This window comes from Triticum urartu, chromosome 2A (genome assembly GCF_056163025.1).
Source record: "Triticum urartu cultivar PI428250 chromosome 2A, HENAU_Tu73, whole genome shotgun sequence".
Classification (NCBI taxonomy): Eukaryota; Viridiplantae; Streptophyta; class Magnoliopsida; order Poales; family Poaceae; genus Triticum; species Triticum urartu.
Genome location: NC_141874.1, coordinates 36275803 through 36282589, shown reverse-complemented (window position 1 = coordinate 36282589; position 6787 = coordinate 36275803). Strand labels below are relative to the sequence as shown.

General features: G+C 45.5%; 1 pseudogene; it reads right to left on the bottom strand.

Moving 5' to 3' along the window:
• Positions 1-1450: 1450 nt before the first annotated feature.
• On the bottom strand, positions 1451-2140 carry LOC147983328 (protein DMP10 pseudogene; annotated as a pseudogene).
• Between the last annotated feature and the right edge of the window lie 4647 nt (positions 2141-6787).

The window sequence follows — 6787 nt, the reverse complement described above, 5'->3', positions numbered from 1 at the left end:
TGCATGAGAACGACAACAACACATGGAGACAAAGACCCGAACCTGAGAAAATAAAATAACTTAACGCCGGAAACGGCAAGAGTTGGAGTACAAATAGGGAAAGTTACATCCGGGGTGTTACAATATGTGAGTACATCTATTTTGTTTTCTATACTGGTCCATATTTTAAATTTTGGTTTTAGATATATTTAATAACTTTGTTATCGTATTTCTTCTAAGGGTACACGGCAATGCATGTGTCCTGTAAGTTTCACTTTTCTTAACGGACATTATACCTAAGTTCCATCCCCCGAAACTTAACAATTTTTCCAAGGTTGTGTGTTTTAATTTTCTATAAATACAATCACCTCATGGATTCGTAAACTGTATACGGACGTGAATATTTCTGTTCTAAGATCCATACCAAAATTTTCTTTGCCACCAAGATTTGATATGCCAAAGATCTCGGTCCTTCAAAGAATTAAAGAGAACGAGGAACCGGTAGGAGGCACAAGAAACCCTAGCCAAAGGGTCCTCTTTCTTCTGCGGGAAGAAAGAGAACGAGGCCTTTATTCCTTTTCTAACATCCTGAATTGACATAGTTAGATGCATGTTGAGAGAAATATAGTTAGTGTGGATCAACTATTTGGATATATTAGATTACCCCACGACGGCAACGGTCAGACACCACCATGCCTGTAAACACTAGCATGGTATTGTGACCCTGAGCAGCGAAATGTGCATCTGCTATGCAACACAGAGATTTGGCATTACACAGTGTGATATTCACACGAACAGTTTGCGCCATATTTTTCCGATCAAGAATAGTATTGTGCTTCGGTTGCAAAAAGAAATAAATATCATTGTGCTTTAGCGTCTATCAAATGTATCCACATCTTTCCTATTCGAGCAAGAAGGGTGCATTCGGTGCAATTAACCCATCTTCGGTGCATTGGCTCGACAGCCTAGCACATTCTTCATTAACCATGACTAAGCAAGTCGTTAGCAACAATAAACACACTTATTTTGTGAGTTCCAATTAATTAAGCGTCTAGCACAGAAGTAAAATGCAGGTATATAGCCAATGCCATGGCAGATGTGATGTGGATACAAACATTACTTGATGAGTTTAGTCCTTGTATTATTTCCACTCAAAAAGAACAAATAAGAACACTGATCTTAAAGCAAAAAAGGGACACACGGCACATATGTAATTTTACACTTGCTTTGGACATAAAATATTTCTTTGTTTACAAGACAACCATGGCAGACAATGAACATGTATACTTCACAAAGTACATGATTTTCTCCGATTAAGATACAATCAAGCCCCTTCTACTCCTGAGAGGAGCGGTGTCGTCAAACCCGATTGAGTACAAATTTCCTGTGGAATTTAAATTTTTTTCAATCAATTTCTGGAAGTATTCATAAACATGCCTAGCAACTTCGAATGATGGGTAATCAAACTTAATCAATTTAAGGGATGGACGACCTTCTGGGGAGGAGCGTTGTCAGAGAATCCAATGCCCTTCCTCTTGGTGGGGAAGATGATGAACACAAAGCTGGACAGAAACGCCATGCCCATTGGCAGATTCTTGAGCAGCTCTTCGGTGTTCCTGTTGGCGTCCGGGAAGAAGCAGTTCTGCAGCCCAACGTCGCTGAACGCCACCGTGAGGAAAACCACAGCCGCGAAGAAGGCGTGCATGAAGTCCAGCGGCCCGAGGCGGAGCCTCCGGAATTGATCAAGATCGTGCCACTCCTGCTTCTCCTCCTCGCTGGAGAAGTTGAACACATTGAAGCCACGCGGTGTGGCAAAGCCGTAATATAGCTTTCCATCGCGGCGACCGACGATGCTATCTGTGAAGGAGAAGAAGAGGCACGCGGAGGCAAGGACAGCGACCAGCATCCCAGTGAGCCACTGGTTGGAGGTCTCACACTTGCCATGGTTGGTGAAGGACGGGGACAGTGCCTGGTAGGCTAGCACCGTGCCCGTCGGCAGGAGCTGCGCCAGGTTCGCGACGCTCGACATGACCGTGGCCGGTGCAGGCCCCTTGGTAGTCGTTGGCGGTGCTGTGCGGGCAGCTGTTATCTCACCGTCGTCCTCGTTGGTCAGTGGATGTATCTGGATCGCCGTGGACGACAACGAAGAAGAAGAGGCCATTGTAATTACTGTGCTAGCTAGGAAAGTAGGAATACGTACTCTATGCTGATCGACAAGTAGCTGTTTATATAGATACAGAAATCCTATGGGAATGATTCCAATGTCCAAATTAGCTAGGTTGGCGCGTTGATTAGTCTTACCTGGTATTGCTGCATGCTGAAGGGCTCTACATGAGTGCATGTACCGGGACTTCAACTCTCTAGCTAGTTTTGATTAATGGTTAATCAACTTATAACCAACTCGTATGACCTGTGTAGTTAGCAGCCAGCACGTGAATTTAATTGGTAATATATTGTAGTCAACGGCTTGCACGTAAGTATGCCACTTTCTACTCAAGTTAATTTCCTCCTTAGATCTACCGCGTTCCAAATTACATTGCACATAAGATTTATACGAATAAAGTTATTACTGCTCAAAGCATAACAGAACAAAAGAGGCCATGCCTTTTGGAAGTGAGGAACCGGACATGGACGTTTGATTCTTGGGTGTACTTGTGAGAAAAATTACTAATTCATCAAAAATTCAAAATTTCTAAAGATATTTTTGAAATAAACTTGACCTTTTCATTGTACTTGTGTGAAAAATTCCACAAAAAGAAACCCCCTTTGACTTCTTTTTAAAAAGATTTTTTTGGCTGAAATAGTGTAAATAGTGACCTATAATAGCAAATAAATTTCGTATTTTTTGCCCTGAAGTCAACATTGGTTTTTTTCATGAAAATTTATATGCTAGTGCAAAAGAAAGTCAAGTTTATTCTAAAAAAACTTCTAAAAAATTGATTGTTTGTTTAATTCTAAAAAAATCCCCATATAAGATGTATATACAACCAGGTTCCAAAGTGTATTTCCCGTGAGGAACAACAGGTCTGTGAAAATTTTGGAACCATAGAACTTCTGGCGACAAGGATATAATTTTTCTAGAAGCACTGGTAGAAAAAAGGGCCTTTAGTCCCAGTTCCTGAACCGGGATTAAAGTGTCGGTACTAATGCCCTGTACCTTTAGTCCCGGTTCAATACAGAACCGGGACTGATGGGCCTCCACGTGGGCAGTGCGCAGAGCCCAGACAGGAGACCCTTTGGTCCCGGTTGGTGGCACCAACCGGGACCAATAGGCATCCACGCGTCAGCATTTCTGTGGCTGGTGTTTTTGTTTTTTTGAAAGGGGAGGGGGTTTTGGGGGTTTTGGGGGGTTAATTTAGGTGTTTCATATATTGTGTTAGCTAGCTATAATTAATAGAGAGAAGTGTCCTCTCTTACGTCCGTGCTTGGTCGACGCTACGTACTATACATACGTATAGAGAGGACTAGACACGCTAGTTAGCTAGTAAGCAAACGAAGGAAACAGAAGATCGTCATGAACATATATGCATACAGAGAGAAGTGATATCGACCACCTCTCCTTCTCCGAGAGATTGGTCGAACAACAAGTTCTCGTATATCTATCCGACACTACCGGCTACACATATACAATAATTATCTCTTCCAAATATAATCATACGGACTCATGGTCCACATAGTATTCTCCGTCTTCAGCGATCACTTGGTCAAGAAAGAATGCCGCCAATTCCTCTTGAATTGCTCGCATGCGAGCTGGTGCTAGGAGTTCATCCCGCTTCCGAAACATCTAATCTGAAGAAGGGGGTCAATACATATATATATATGAATGAATGAAACTCAATACAAATGATGGTAATAAAATAAAATTGTGAATGTTGTTATTTACGTACTTCATATTGTTCGTCAGAGTACCCGCCCCGCTCACAGGTCGTGTGGCGGATGGACTCGCAGACGTAGTATCCACAGAAATCATTCCCTTTTTCCTGCCACAACCACTTTACAAGAAATAGAGGTCAATCAAACTGATAAGCAAAAATGCTAAATGGTATTGATGAAACTAGCGCTTGAATCACTAGGAGATGTGCGGAACATGCTACTATAGTACTTACTTTCGGGTGTCTAAATTCCAGCTCCTTCGGCAGTCCCGGAACTGTTCTGGTGAATTTTCTCCAAACCCTGCCGGACAAAGAAAACAATTACTTGATATCAGGAAATGAACAAAGTTGCTGATATGGTGGATAATGATCGATTTAACTTACTTCTTGAGGATTTCAGTCATGTCCGCATAGTCCTGGGGATCTTTTCGTTTAGAGTCCAAGACGGTTACTACTCCCTGCTCAAGCCTAATCTCTAGGAGAATATAGTGGAAACTGCACACGCATGCATAACTCATCAATTACATTACTATAACCTGGACTAATATATAAGGGAAACCGAATATGCACAAGACAGTAACACTCACTTGAAGTTGTAAGGAAAGAGTATTATATCTTTGTTTTCATTTTTTTGAATGATCGTAGCAAGTTGGCCTCGGTATCTCCGGGACGATGTTGAACCTCAGTTGCATCTATGAGATATGTGTTAATGAACCCAATATCACCGATTTGTCTTTTCTTCAATTCGGCGATCTTCATTCTGCATAATATAGTGAGGATAATTATAAATACATGCAATGAAAGAGATGAGCTATATAGAGAGACTTAATGACAGAAGTAGTAGTACATACAGACAGTAGCAGGTGATCGTTGTTTTATCGAGGGCCAATTGATTGAAAAACTGATAGAACTACTCAAATGGAATAGGCAACAGTTCAATTCCAACGAGGTCATGCTCCGGTTTAACTCTCGCGTACAAAGTACTCCTCCCCCCAGACTCTCTGCAGATTTTCAAGTACCAATCATGTAATCTTCACATCATCGTTGTTAAAGATTTTTCATCTTTGACGAGAGGCTTCCCGTACTCGTATCTGTGTATCTGCACCTCCATGGTATCATAATGTACATCGTCGGGCAGGTAATCGTCAACATTGCCATAACCGGGCACCATCCTCGGATCGACGATGTTGCTAGGCACCTTGAGGGGGGGGGCACGATTGCTTCGCTTGTTCGCCGAGCTGGGCAATTTGTTTCCCAGCTGCTTGTCGTTCTTTCAGCCTTTGATCACTGACTGTACTTCCCGACCGCTCCGCTTCGGCCCATGTCTTTGCAATAATGCGCTCATAGTTGCTTTTCGGCGGAGACTTGGGTGGTTTTGCCAGGGCAGCCAGAGTGCGCTTCACTTTCACCGGATCTACCTTCTCCTCCCGAGGTGGATGTCTCTTTGCTCTCAACCCTTGAAACCAGTCATCCACTTCGGTTCGCGCGATCTCGGCGTTCTCCTCCGGGGTCCTCTCATATGGTAACTTCTCTGGAGTCTTCAGAGAAGGACCGAATCTGTATGTCCTCCCGCCTCTGGTTGTACTGCTAGACGCCGACCGAGCAAACGGAGCGGTTGTCTTCTTTACTTGCTTACGAGGCGAAGGAGAAGGATTACGACGCGCCGGAGCAGCTGGAGCGGCGGCAGGTCTCTTCCGCCCTTGCTGACGAGGCGGAGAAGGAGGAGGCTGGCTGCTTGGGCGCGTCGGCGCAGGCGGAGAAGGAGGCGGAGTGCCGCCACGCGCCGGAGAAGGAGCCGGCCGAGGGCCCTGATCGTCACTCGCCGGAGGAGGAGGCGGTGGAGGAGGCGGAGTGCCCTGACTCGCCGGATGAGGAGGAGGAGGCAAAGGCGTCCAGTTCGGAAGGTTGATGAGGTCCTTCCGCCATAGGCATGGAGTCTTCAAAGCAGACCCTAGCCGAGTCTCCCCTTCACCGGTAGGGTGGTCAAGCTGGAGGTCCTCAAATCCCTCTGTTATTTCATCCACCATCACCCTAGCATATCCTTCTGGAATTGGCCGGCAGTGAAAAGTTGCGCCGGGTTCAGAAGGATAAACAGAGCCAACAGCCGCCTTGACCTTCAAATTCATCCATTGCGTCATAAGGTGGCAATTTTGAGACTCCGTGATAGCATCCACGGGATAGCTGGCAGGAGCCATCAAGGCATGCTCCGGCTGAAGCAGCTCGGTGGAAGCCACGCTGCTTCTGCGCTGAGATGGCGGGGTAGCTTCGGGGGAGGCTTCGGCAGTATTTGCTGTGATTTGCTTCTCGTTCCTCCATCGCGTCCACCCTTGCTTGCAGCGCCGACATTTGGGTCTGCTGCACTTTTTTCCTCCTCTCATGGGATTTGTAACCGCCTGCGTACGGAAACCCAACCTTCCACGGAATGGAGCCTGGCGTGCCTCGTGTCCGTCCAGGGTGCTCAGGATTCCCGAGGGCCATTGTGAGCTCGTTGTTCTCTCTGTCCGGAAAGAACTTCCCTTGCTGCGCTGCTTCGATATACTGCTTAAGCTTCCTGACTGGTATGTCCATTTGATCGTTCGTCCAAATGCACTTCCCTGTTACAGGGTCCAAGGTTCCGCCAGCCCCGAAGAACCAAGTCCGGCAACGGTCTGGCCAGCTAATTGTCTCTGGTTCGATCCCTTTATCAGCCAGATCATTCTCAGTCTTGGCCCACTTAGGCCGGGCTACGAGGTAGCCACCTGACCCCGTGCGATGGTGAAGCATCTTCTTCGCAGCATTTTGCTTGTTTGTTGCCGACATATTCTTACTCTTTTCCGATGTCTTGTGGGCCACAAATGCGGGCCAGTGATCTCTGATCTTCTCATATCTGCCCCTTGAATTCTGGTGTCTCATTATTTTCGACAAACTTATTCAGCTCTTTCTTCCACCTCCTGAAT